Source organism: Lolium rigidum, chromosome 2, assembly GCF_022539505.1.
Source record: "Lolium rigidum isolate FL_2022 chromosome 2, APGP_CSIRO_Lrig_0.1, whole genome shotgun sequence".
NCBI classification, from domain to species: Eukaryota; Viridiplantae; Streptophyta; class Magnoliopsida; order Poales; family Poaceae; genus Lolium; species Lolium rigidum.
This window is the reverse complement of record NC_061509.1, coordinates 115,121,920-115,134,439: the sequence shown is the minus strand read 5'-3', so window position 1 is coordinate 115,134,439 and position 12,520 is coordinate 115,121,920. Positions and strand designations below refer to the sequence as shown.

Genomic DNA, 12,520 nt, shown 5'->3' with positions numbered 1-12,520 from the left:
AAGATGGCGGAACTCGGTCGGTCCCGAGAAGGTATCGTCTTGGACTCGCCAACCATGGTGTGCATAGCGCCTCTGAAGAAATCTTAGGACAACGGCGAACACTGGAGGAAACACAACAGGACCTCCAAGCCGTGTCTCCAAACGCGAAGCTCCCAACAAAGGAACGACATCATGGCCGCCGCCATCGCGCCAGTCCGATGGACCGAGGCTTCCGCCCGGAGAAAACTACCAAACCAAGGGAGCACGAAGGAGATGCAGACACTCCTCGGCGATGCCTCCAAGGAGGAGCACGACACCCGACAAGTCAGGACTTTCACCTGTATCATCGCTCTTCTCCGCGCCTTCAAGGTTTGGGACAACACTGTCCATGTGGTTTCACACCGCCGCCACCGTAGCTCCTCGCCATCGTGGTCGCCAATCCATGGTCTCTGACACGACTGAGAGAACCTCCAACTCCGACCTTGACATAGAACAACAACCTCCCACCACCTCGGCAAGGGCTAGGACATCCGCGCCGGCACGCCCACTCCAGGCAACAACCAACTGACGACCCAGCCCTCAGAAGGCCAGATCCGGTCCGAGAAGGTCCAGATTGAGCCCGCCCAACCTCCTCCTCCCACGCCGGCACCACCGGAAGCCTCCGCAACTCGTCCTCAACACGGGAGCAGGCGGTCGATGCACCAGGAACTCCCCTGGCCAAGCATCCTCCGCGCCGCCACCCCCAAGATCGGAACTTGCGTCGTCGCTTCCCGGTCGTCCCGTCGCGCCCCCACGCTCCCCTCCTTGTTGCCTTCCATGCCGGAGACTGCAGCTCATCTGCGCTCTCCGTCGTGCGCCGACGACGTCCACCGAGGTCCCCCGCCGCCGGCCGCTCCGCTCCACTACCCTCGCAACCCCGGTGACATCCCGCCTCCGCGCGAAGGGGGCCCGTCGGGGGCGCGCCTCCAGCACCCGCCGCCTTCAACGGTCAGTCGAGGCCGCCACCGACGACGTAGTGGCCGGGAGAGGCAGATCGAGCGGGCCACTAAGATTTAGGGTTGGGGTCCTCCAGAACCGCTCACGCGAGTGGCCCAGGAGGCAGGCCCGGGAGGAGTTGCGGCTACGGTGTTTTCTGAGTGGCTGTTCAAAATGGCAAAAAACAATGAGATCATCGGTGTGCGGTGAGAATATCAATGAATAAACTTGTTGGCTCCCTTGGTAGAACCAAGAATCATCTGGAAAGAGGTTAATGATATCCAAAGAACCAAAACACGATAAGTATGGAAAGTGTAAATCAAAAATAAAAATGACAAAGGATCCCGATAAAGTAGAACAAAGTGAGGATGAGAAAACCCAAACAGGAAATATATAAGTGGCGGTGGGGGCCGCTCATACAAAGAGAGGCTCCTTGTATACATTCGTCTAACTGTTGCCCTGAGATAACATGAGTATGTCAACTATAAAACTGCAGGTAGCGCAAGCATACTAAGAAACAACACAATAATATAGCAGATCGCCTGGTTTCTAGGTGACGCCTCTCATTTTCCCCTGCACCGCTCTCCTCCCTCTACAGTAGCCTTGAGAGGCCTCCACCGTTGACCGGGCCGCCGACGGCCGCTCCGCCAGGCTAGCTGGCCGGAGTTGGCCTGGTGCAGGTGCCGGAGTAGATAGGTTGTAGATCTATAGGTTTCTTCGGTTTTTGGCTTCATGCCTGTGTTTGGGCGTATGCCCCGTAGATGGAGCGCCGCCGCGGATCTTCTCCGCCAGATCTCCGGCGTCCTAGGGGTGCTTCTCCCTCTGCTTCTGCTCCGGTGGTCGGAGCCATGGGCGGAGCGGCGCAGCACCAGCTCCTCCTCCAATAAGGCGTTTCTGAGCCCTCTTCTGCCCTCTAGAGAAGCTGCCGAGCTGAGGGATCTCTCGGCCATGGATGCTTTGAGAGAACTACCAGCGAGGGGCCATGTTGGACCTCCGATTACCGCTCGGCCGGCCTTGGTGGCGAGGGGGTTGGTAGGCGGTGCTCCTCAGCTCTGGTTCATGCTAGGAGGCTGGCTCGCCGTCGCGGGTCGGTGACGAACAGCTCGGAAGGGCAGTGGCTCCTGGCCTGCCGCGGTGGCGAGGAGCCGGATCTGCTGTTCTTCAACCAGCATCGGCTTCTTCTAAGGTTCTTCTTCAACGAGCTCAACCACGTGGACGACCTGCTCGCCTCCACGATCTTCGGCCGGCATGGCGACTTCACTACAACCTCCAGTTCGGAGGCCTCTCTTCCTAGCTGCTGGTGCTCGGCGCCCAGATTCCACCAAGTGGTTCGTCCCCGGTGGTTTCCAGGTGTCCAGCGGCGATGGAGTTACGCCGGAGTTGGGTGTTCGAGCGTATGCGCCCTGTTCCTCGGCGGCGACGCCTTGAGGACGCCGACGTCTGGTGGCGGAGCGTCTCAGGGACCCGATTGCTTTTCTAATTCTTGTCTCGGGGTGTGTTTTGTAAAGCGTGAGGGCCTTTCTTCAAATCTTAGGTTTCTCAGGGCGAGAGTTGTCAAGGGGGCCTCATTGTAATTTGTACCCGGGCCTCATTGTAATTTGTACCCGCCACGTGTGATCTGAATGAAAATCTGGGGCCTTCTAGGCCCTGTTGCCTGTTCAAAAGAAAAATATAGCAGATCGCCCAAGTCCACAAATATAACCGCTTGCAAGAAAAAAGTGAAGCGATATTTGGAAAAAATAGCTACTTGATTGCATAATTACTAATCTAAGACGCTACACATCGTAAAGATTATCTATCTGTGAAAAAGGGGCAGACAGTTAGATGGCAGAAGAAACACTACAATATAGTACTGATCATTGTAAAGCGTATATTAATCAAGAGAAGCATCTGAACCTAGATCTGAAGGGTATTATCCAACAAAAGGAAGAAATGGTATATATAAAGTGCATCCTGACATTGAGTATTCATACATGATTCAAAAAGCAAGGGATATCTCACGTTGTAGGTAATCAGAAATGGAAAATAAGTGAACATATCTCTTACAACATGATAAACAACGTTTATGCTCTCACAAACAAACAGAAAAAATCCAATGGAAGCTTTTGACTTTTTCATATGGGGAATTTCATTAATTACCAACGCTTTACATGTCTGAACGGCAGCAGTGCATGTTCTCAAAGAACAACTCTCATTGAGCATAACCCAGATGCTAGAGAATCACTTAAGCCCAAAAAGCAACACTTCTATCAAGCAACCTAAGTGGCAGCTTAACCTGATGATGCAGTCGATAGTTGTGGTGCCTCGGAATGTGATAGATCCTGTTTTGACTGAATGATGAACTGTTTAATACTGACTGAGGAGCAATCTCCCAATGACCTGGAGCTAATACGAAATCATTGGCTGCAACTGCGGTAGATAGCGCCTTATTGTCCTAGAATCAATATGCATCCTGGATGCGTAGAATTGCTCCGTTATGAGTTGCGAGTTGCAGCCCAAATGCTTCGGGTTGAAGTGCCAAAGAGACCTGGGGCGAGACTACAGAGACATGGAGTTGGGATCAGTGAGGAGTTCCAAAGTTTTGGATGACAATTACCGAACCTGCATGTGTTGTTTGTTGACCCGAGTTAAGCTTCCATGATGGATCGACTTGTATAAGTGGGTCTGCAAAAGTATTCAAATCTTGAACTGAGGCACCAGGTTGGATGAGTTCTTGATGATCGCCTAAGACTTGTGGCTGAAGGTGCTAGCAAGAGAGCCACAGGGACCTGAACCTGAAGCACAAATAAACAAAATTGTAGCCATGATTTTTTCAGAAATTGCACAATCAGAATACTATTGATATGCAATGATGGCATGGAGGATTTATATGCTAATAAACTTTCATAATTATAAGCTCACAACAAGTGCCAAAAAGGTCAATAGCTCATAAAAATCCATTAAAAAAAGGCTCTGGGCATACTATTCCAGTGCTGAAACCTACAACCTGGACAACCATTAGAATCAACATTGGAAGTAAAATATAACCGCTAACTGAACAATCAAAAGTTTAGTAGAGAAAGAATTAAGAACTTACACAAATATGTCAGCGAGAGCACATCAGGACTATACACCACACTTGGTGTTTTGGTTCTCTAAAATGGCCCCACTTTTAGCCATTTAGAGCAAACCTCGTTTCTAGTTACATGCGGTTAAAAATGAACAGAAATGTCCAAAGGACAGAACACCATCAAACCCAAAGGATCATTTTTCGTAGACTAACGGTTCTCTTTATCAGAATTATGCAGATACATTGATAGTTTGGAAAAGAGACTCGAGTCACATGCTCAGATACTACTCTTTGGGTGAATAACACAACTAAATTTGACTGTAGCATTTCAGTATTTTTGGCAATTACGATTCGAAGTGGGAAAGTTTAGGTGAAACAACACATCAACAACCATTTGAAGAACTTCGGTTTTATTGCTAGATTAATATATTAAATTAACATATTGCACTTCCTCACTATAAATATCAATATATTTCATCGGAAGTTCTTGTGATCGAGATGTGAAATCCATTTAACAAAGCAACGGGCCGATTTATGTTTCTTTCGACATTACTTATTTCCCTCCAGCCATCCGGGGTAAAAAGAACTATACACCCTAATTATGTTTGTCATTGTTCAAAGGGCACTGCCTAAATTATGAATTACTACAGTATTTATCACGTAGAGTAATCGATTTGTTTTACGACATAATCAAAAAAACAAAATTCAAATAGTACTGTGCAACACTTTCAAACAGGCTTTTATGTACCTTCTTTGTTAGCACCTAGCATGAAGGGGAAGATCCACACTGACTTGTAGGTAAAGTATCAACCTGTAGAAAAAGGAGCACCAACTACCATGTAATATGTGCATAACAGAGGAGAAAGCCAAAAAAAATGGAGGAGGCCAAGAAATACCACAGCAGATCCAATGTTGGAAGAAATCAGAATGACCAAATAAACATGTGATATGACCTATTGCACTCATCACGCGGTAATATGAGCAAGAATCGTATCCCTAGATGAATCATCCATGTCTATATTTCCAAAAAACAATAAAAATAATAAATTGCCGAATTTCATGGCACATATCAAATAATCTGACCTGGCTCATTTTGATTCTTTTCTATATTAGTTCAGTTGAAACCGCATAGTTCTGCTGAAAATTTGGAAAAAAAAGAACCTAAAGATTTTAGGAAAACAATTGCAGTCCAAAGTGTTTGTAGAGAAACACTACCATAGAGGTAAACTCTAGAACAATCATCTCCCTTGTTGCGTCAAGCATAAATATGTGGCCTGGTACTCTATTGCACAACTACGACTCGATATTAATTGCCTCTGAACCCAAAGAAGCCACTGTATGGTGAAGGCGTAATGGTAAATAGACGCAAATGTTTTGTAAGAGATTAGTAAGTCTAGATCACTCTGGAAAACTAAACCATTGCATAAAAATAACATTTCACTATTCTGAATCACTGAATGCAACTCATGAAAATATAGGAACCAACATGATCCTTCAAAAGTAGTAACCACCAAATGCAACATTCAATGCCACCACGAAAAGAAGAGTACATCAGATTAGTTCAAGAGCCCAATTATAAAAGATAATAATGAAGAAATACGAAAATATAGGAATCTGTCTGTTTATCAAATATAGTGTTCTGTAGATGCACTAATTATCTTTCTCAGGTTGTACTATCAATATCATCTTTTGAGTAATTGTTTGTATCCACGTATAGGGAAAAATTAAGTCATTTAATCATCTAACAGAGAAATAGATAGTGATTTCTTTGTCTCCCAACTAGTATCTTACTTCAACAAATAGGAGCTGACCATCCCCTTATTTAAGTGTTTCAGAAGCATGGTTGTGATTTTCTTCATGCTAACTCATGCAAAAGTATACGCATTCAAATCTTAGAGAGCTGATACCAGCCATAACACTAATTCTTGATTTTTTCTTTTCATTCATAATCATATAAAACAAAAGAAAACACATAGCTTATATTGGGAGACCAGCAAAAGGATCAGTATTTAATTAATAGTATGATCATAAGATGTTGCACAGTTAGGAACTCTAACCCACAAACCGCCAAGATAATAATGGTAAATCTCTCAAAAAAGATGAAAACCCTGATTTACTTACCCTCACCATAAGTTGATGTGTAGCCCAATTTTCCGATGTTAGGCCTGAAATCATGAGAAACGGACGTGAGTATAAATAAATAGCATGTACCTCTTGGATCAACATATCCTATTTAATCAGTAGTAAGATGGATGTGCAGTCAAGTCTTGGATGATAATTGAACTAAAAACAAATTTAATAAGTTTCAGCAAAATATGCATGATCTTTTCAGAAAATAGTATGACCTGTGGATGGTAAGTACAACATAGTACACCGATCCAGCAGTCCAGCACACTGTGCACCAAAACTCTGCATTGGCTAGTCCTACTCCATTACCTGAGAACAACTCAAAAAAAGATCAATAGTGTCCAATGTGGCGCATGCGACTCAAGGAAAAAAGAGGTTGCTCTGGGTGTACATACTGTTCTAACAATAGAGTGAGACAAAATAAAATTATAGATCACCTGAAAATTGTATTAGTAAAAGTACCAAGACATACCATGCTCTTCTGTACACTAATACTCTCTTGGCTGTGTACTCCTTGTTTTCTCGTTTTTGTGCAGTCTTTCCGGTAAGTACCACGTACTGCAGTGTGCACCGTCTGCAATGCCAAAGCCAGAAATTTAATTCAATCAAGCAAACAAGTATCCATGTAGTTATACCTATATGCTAGGAATGTCTTGAACCACAAAAAAATCAAGGAAGTAGAACCCACTCCTTGCCGATACAACCATAGACATTTACTCAAAGAGTTGAAGTGCACACTTGAGACAAATAATAAGTTCAATCATCAGAACACAAATAGGAACATGGGAAGCCAACCTGTAAACACCAAGATGCTGGCAGAAGGGAGGACAGATACGCGGACGACTTGTATTCCAGGAAACAACAGAGGCTGAGAGTGAGGTGTTGTTCTCCGATGTGCTGCGACACCAGGACCTGCTTCCCTGTTGCTGCTGCTTGCCGCGCAGGCCCAGCCAGGCATGGCGATGAAGGCGGCCGGGTCAAGCAGTGGGCTAATCGATGGCGGTGGAGAAGGCGTTGATGAGGCACTCAACGGCCTTGCTGCGGTGGTCGAAGCCGAGGCAGTCCTGCGAGTCGGCCAGTCGGGCACCAACAGCCGCACACGCTGGCCCCAGCCCCTCCCCTTCGTCGTCTTCACGCGGCAGATCCACGACGCCGCCGTCCCCTACTACCTCTGTCCTGGTGCCAGCGGCTCACCCCACGTCACCACCTCCAGCCACCACCACTCCCTGCTAATCGCCTGGTGCGCACTTCGACACGGCGACACCCCGCGCCTGCCAGCCACTCCCACTACGTAGGCCTTCTCCAAGGTACTAGATGGACCATGCGCGCTTTGCCGCGCCGCTTTCGGTTGCTTGCATTTATTTCTCCATCATGTTGTGCTCGTTAGGCTGCATCTTGTTTCAGGCAATGTGTACACCGCTGGGGAGGACACAAAGGACAGTATCTTGCCACACTTTTTTATCTCTTTATCATGTAGGTTTGTTGAACATAACCCTATCTCAAGCTTGCAAATTCTTGTTTTGGTAGATAGAAAATATCAAATAACCAAACAGAAGTAAGCAACCAGTTCTACTCCTACGCATAAAATTCACAAAACATCAAAGCAACCGAAAGGAAAGAAACCTAAAGATTACACGACGGATATTTGCTGACCCCTCCCCTAGAGCCGCATCCGGCAGAATTGCTTCGATTTCCATCCAAATTATCTGCCAAGCTCATTTACCTACCAAGTACACAACAGTTCTGCTAATCAGCTATAGTAGTTTCACAGGGCCTAGGCATAGCTTCAGTTTGTAAGGCATCAAAATCTAGATTTGTCTTCCCAGCTGTAGCAGCTATAATGCATCTGGTTTCACCTGTGATGATCACAGCCCAGCCTCCATATTTGCTACTCCCTCTCTCACAGTTTATAAGGCACGCGCGTATTCCTAGGTTGCAAATTTGATCAAGTTAGCATTAGTTATATGTTATAAAAATTATATCATTAGAAAGTTCAGATGTTCTATTTTCTAATGATATAATTTTTATATTATATAATTTAAATTATATAGGTTAAATTGGTGACCTAGGGGTACGCGCGCGCCTAATAAACTGTGAAGGAGGGAGTACCTGGATCAACATAACCATTAATGCAGGATATGACACCTCTTGGATGCTGATGTTCACTCGCAACAGCTACTATGCTTTCCTCTCAGACATTTTCTCTTGGCCTTCACATTCTACCCTCTTCTACTTCTTGCTGAGAAGCAATACATGTGCTGATTTCTTCCAGCTCTTTTCAGATTAAGCGCAACTTTTAACTGAGAAACTACATGAAAATCGAATAAACTGGCATCATAAAATCACACGATACACGGGGATCCAACAACAAGTTCAATCCATGGAGATTTAAGTACTCATATGTTGTTTTATATATAACACAGATAACTATCATATGTAGGCATGAAAGGAAGTGTGAGAATAGTATAAATGTTAACAGGAAAGCTACTCCATTTATATTTTTCCAAAAGTCTGGTTAAATTTTAATTGGCTTGACATTTTAAAAGAAAATATAAGCCTTATTTGTTGGAATGGAGGGGGTAGTACATAGCTTTACTATGGAGCTCACTAAAAATGAAAATTGTTTTTCAAAAAGTGTTTTCTCCATGCGACCAAGTACCCTAGGTTCAAGTCCTCGCGTATGCACATTTGAGTGGACCATCTCAGAAGGAAACACAAATTTCCTTGAAAAGCAACACAACAATAATGCCAACGCTTGCTCCCATATCCGGGGCACAAGTAAGCAAAATATATAACATTCAGTTTTAAATAAGGTGTAATAACAGTGCGATTCAAAATTAATATTATAAATATTATGCTGAATATAAGCATACAACTGCACCCGGAGTTCATGTATAGGTTTGTATATTGGAGTTCCACAACTTTAATCAAGAATACATCTTCAGCACTTTCATATGTTGACTCAACATTTTGAACAGTTAGGCACACATTACAATCCATACCAATGACACCAGAGTTAAAAGATCATCTCTTCAGACGTGAAAAAACTTTGTTACCAACAAAGGTGATGTTCGCAAAACTATAGCTTATAAAATCTTTACACTAACAGAAAATCATACACGAGTGATCAACTTTATGAAATGCTCTGTCTCCATTAGCATAGATACAAATCTTACAGTTGCTAAGCTCAAGTTGTGGGGTGATCAAGGAACTATAAGAATACATTATGCCATGCATACTCTTCCAGCATAAAAACATAGTACTGTATCCCGAACCACGAAACCGGGATCGCTAAGTCCACAGACATCAATCACATCCCGGAGGCCCATCATTTAGGCATGGCTCCTCTTGTTCAAACCAACGTTCATAATAGAATGTGATCCTCACATAACAAATAGGAACTTCTACTTACCTGCAAAGTGGAGGGTGCTTCACTCACGCTGCTTTGCTAGATGGATGCAGAATAGTTGGATGGAGTCTCGCATGCGAACATCCGTACGGCCATGTTGAAACATAGTCCATTTGGGGCTTCCTAAGAGCATCTCCAGTCGCGTCCCCCAAACCGTCCCCCAAAGCGATTTGGGGCGCGCCGGACAAAAAAAGCGTTCCAGCCGCGTCCCCCAAAGCCCTTTTTTGTCCGGCGCGTCCCGATACGGTGTCCGGCGCCCCGAGCCCGTCCCCGTCCCACGGGGACGCACCGGGGACGCCGGACACAACGAAAGCGAGGCCAACCGACGCGGGCCCGACCCGTCGCCGGCACAGGGAAAATTCGTCTCACACTCCCGCCAAATCCCGCCGCTCCCGCCAAATCGCGCCTATACCGCCGCGCACGAGGCCTCCCAAAACATATCCCGCCGCCGATTCATTTCTCCTATCCCGCCGATTTCTTTCTCCCTCCCGCCGTGCACCCGCCGCCGCTACCCTCTCCCCATTCCATGGCGCCGCCGACAGCCCCCAAAAAGATGGCGAAGAAAGCGGCCAAGAAGCCGCCGGCAATGCGACGATAGGGGCGAAAGCGCCGTTCGCGAAGCCGCGGAAGGCGCCGACCGCGAAGAAGAAGCCTCGAAGGCATGACCGAAGATGAATGGCAGCAAGATTGCCTCGCGCCGGAAGCTATCGACGGCGGAGCGGAAAGGACGGAGGGCGGCGGAGGCCGGAGAAGAAGGCTCCGCGGCGCGCCGCCACCGGCCGCATAATCGCCGGGTGTATCGCCGCCACCAACGCGAGCCCATATAGTACGAACGTGCCGGTGTACGTTCCGGGAGTCTTCTCTCCGTCGCAAGCCGCCTTCTACAACGACGGCCCCTCCGCCACTCCCGGGTGCGTGACGCCTAACTTGTCGCCGCACTACCGGGATGCGGCCGCCGCACGGCGGCTTCAACCCCAACAACCTCTACTCCCCGGCGTACGAGCAACGCGAGCCAGGACCCGGTCCGGACGGCGGCCCTTTCACCGGCCGCAGGGGTCCGCTCGAATACGACGGCGCCGGTGCCGAGGAGGACGACGGGGTTAAGGAGGAGGACGACGAGGAAGAGGACGGGGTGGAGGACGACGAGGAGGACGACGTTGAGGACGAAGAGGGCGGCGAGGAAGAGGGCGGCGAGGAAGAGGACGACGAGGGTGCCGGTGACGATGATCTCGTGGAGGTAGACGCGGACGGCGTGAGGACGAAGAAGAAGAAGAAGAAGGCGTTGGGCACACGAGGCCCGAAGTGGACGGTTCTGGAAGATCTTTGTCTGTGCGAGTCGTGGGCGACGGTGAGCCATGACTCCATCATCGGCGCCAACCAAAAAGGCGAGAAGTATTGGGCGAGGATCAAGGCCGAGTTCGATGAGCGCAAGCCGATCAACGCCGACTACCGGAAAGTGCCAATGAAGAGGAGCCGGAAGGCAATGTCGACGCGATGGGCCATCATCCAGGGCGTCGGTGAACTCCTTCCATGGGTACCATCACGACTTAGAGACCGCAGGCGACAGCGGCGCCGACGTCGGCCAACTGGTACGACCGTTTCTTCCATAATCCGTAGCGCCCACATTGTGTTCGATGAAATGACTCTGCTTCCTTTGGTTAGTTTGATCGGGCTATGGAATTGTACGCCAAGTACTCGGAAGGTCACAAGTCTTTCGCGCTGACGCATTGCTATGGCAAGCTCAAAGGGAACGAGAAATGGAAGTTGACGCGCCCGTCGTTGTCCAAGGGAAGGACGCCATTGATCCGGACGCGCCGCGGCAACGTCGGCGAGGGCGTCCCATCGGCAACAAGGCTGCCAAGGCCGCCTTGGCCGACGCTGCGTCGTCCGAGAAGACGCAGCGTCGATCACGAAATGCCTCGCCGACGTCTCCTCGACCTTTATCTCCCGCGACAAGAAGGCCGACCAAAGGTGGGCCGAGCTGCTCAAGAGGCAAGAGGAGAAGCCGGAGCTCAAGAAACGCGAGGACGACATGTCCCTGCCGAGAACGTCGACGAGAGGAATGTCTCCCGGACGCGAGCGGCGCACAACTTCTTCAAAGGCCGGATCCTCGACGACATCGAAGCCAAAATGGCGGCGGCGGACGCGGCGGCCTCGGCGGCGGCATCGGCATCGGCGGCGGCGGCGAGCGCAGCAGAGCAGGTGCGACGCGTCTTCTATCGCTACACCTGCGTCGGCCTCGCGTCGGCGACGGAGCGGACGCACCATGCACGGGAACAGGGCGATCGCGACGAGGTCGTCGTGCTCGACGAGCCTGCGTCGACTCGGGACACGACGCCGTCGACCAACCCCTTCTTCTAATTTGCATGCACCACCGGTGCCGTAATATGATCGCGCGCCCAGTACTTTGATCGATCGCCGCTACTCGATCGCGACGAACCGGCGGGAACGATCTCTTTTGAATGCATCTATTTGAATTTCGATTGGAGGCGGCGTTTGGGGGACGCGGCTGGGGAGCGACGTCCCCCAAACGCGGCACCAACAAAACACGTCCCCCAAACGCTCGATCCGGCGCGCTTTGGGGGACGGTTTGGGGGACGCGACTGGAGATGCTCTAAGTAATTTGATAAATTGACTTATGGATCAGATCTTAGCGTTAGCAAATTAAGTGTTAACTTGTTTCCTGATTACTGCATCATGGTCTAAAAGAGAAACAGCGGCTTGTCATACATCCATAAAAAAAATCTATTGGTGCATATATCTATGACTTTAGTAAAGACATACGTTTCTATTTGCAAAACCTACTTATAATTGTTAGAAGGATACAAAAAACAGGGAGGAATTCCAATCTGCACTAAGCCATGGACCTCGTCCATGATCTAGGTGTTGTCAATAATGTAGCCAAGCTCCTGTAACTGGAGTAAACATATCAAGGTGTAGCAGGTACATGAGCTCAAGATGTACACGCATCAATAGCAGAA

General features: G+C 48.1%; 1 long non-coding RNA gene across 1 annotated transcript; it reads right to left on the bottom strand.

The window, feature by feature from the left end:
* Window positions 1-2,944: 2,944 nt before the first annotated feature.
* On the bottom strand, window positions 2,945-7,182 carry LOC124692265. Its single transcript, XR_006999455.1, has 6 exons — window positions 6,926-7,182; window positions 6,603-6,704; window positions 6,349-6,439; window positions 6,125-6,168; window positions 4,752-4,814; window positions 2,945-3,728 (listed from the first exon to the last, which is right to left on the bottom strand). It is a non-coding gene; the product is annotated as an uncharacterized LOC124692265 (long non-coding RNA).
* Between the last annotated feature and the right edge of the window lie 5,338 nt (window positions 7,183-12,520).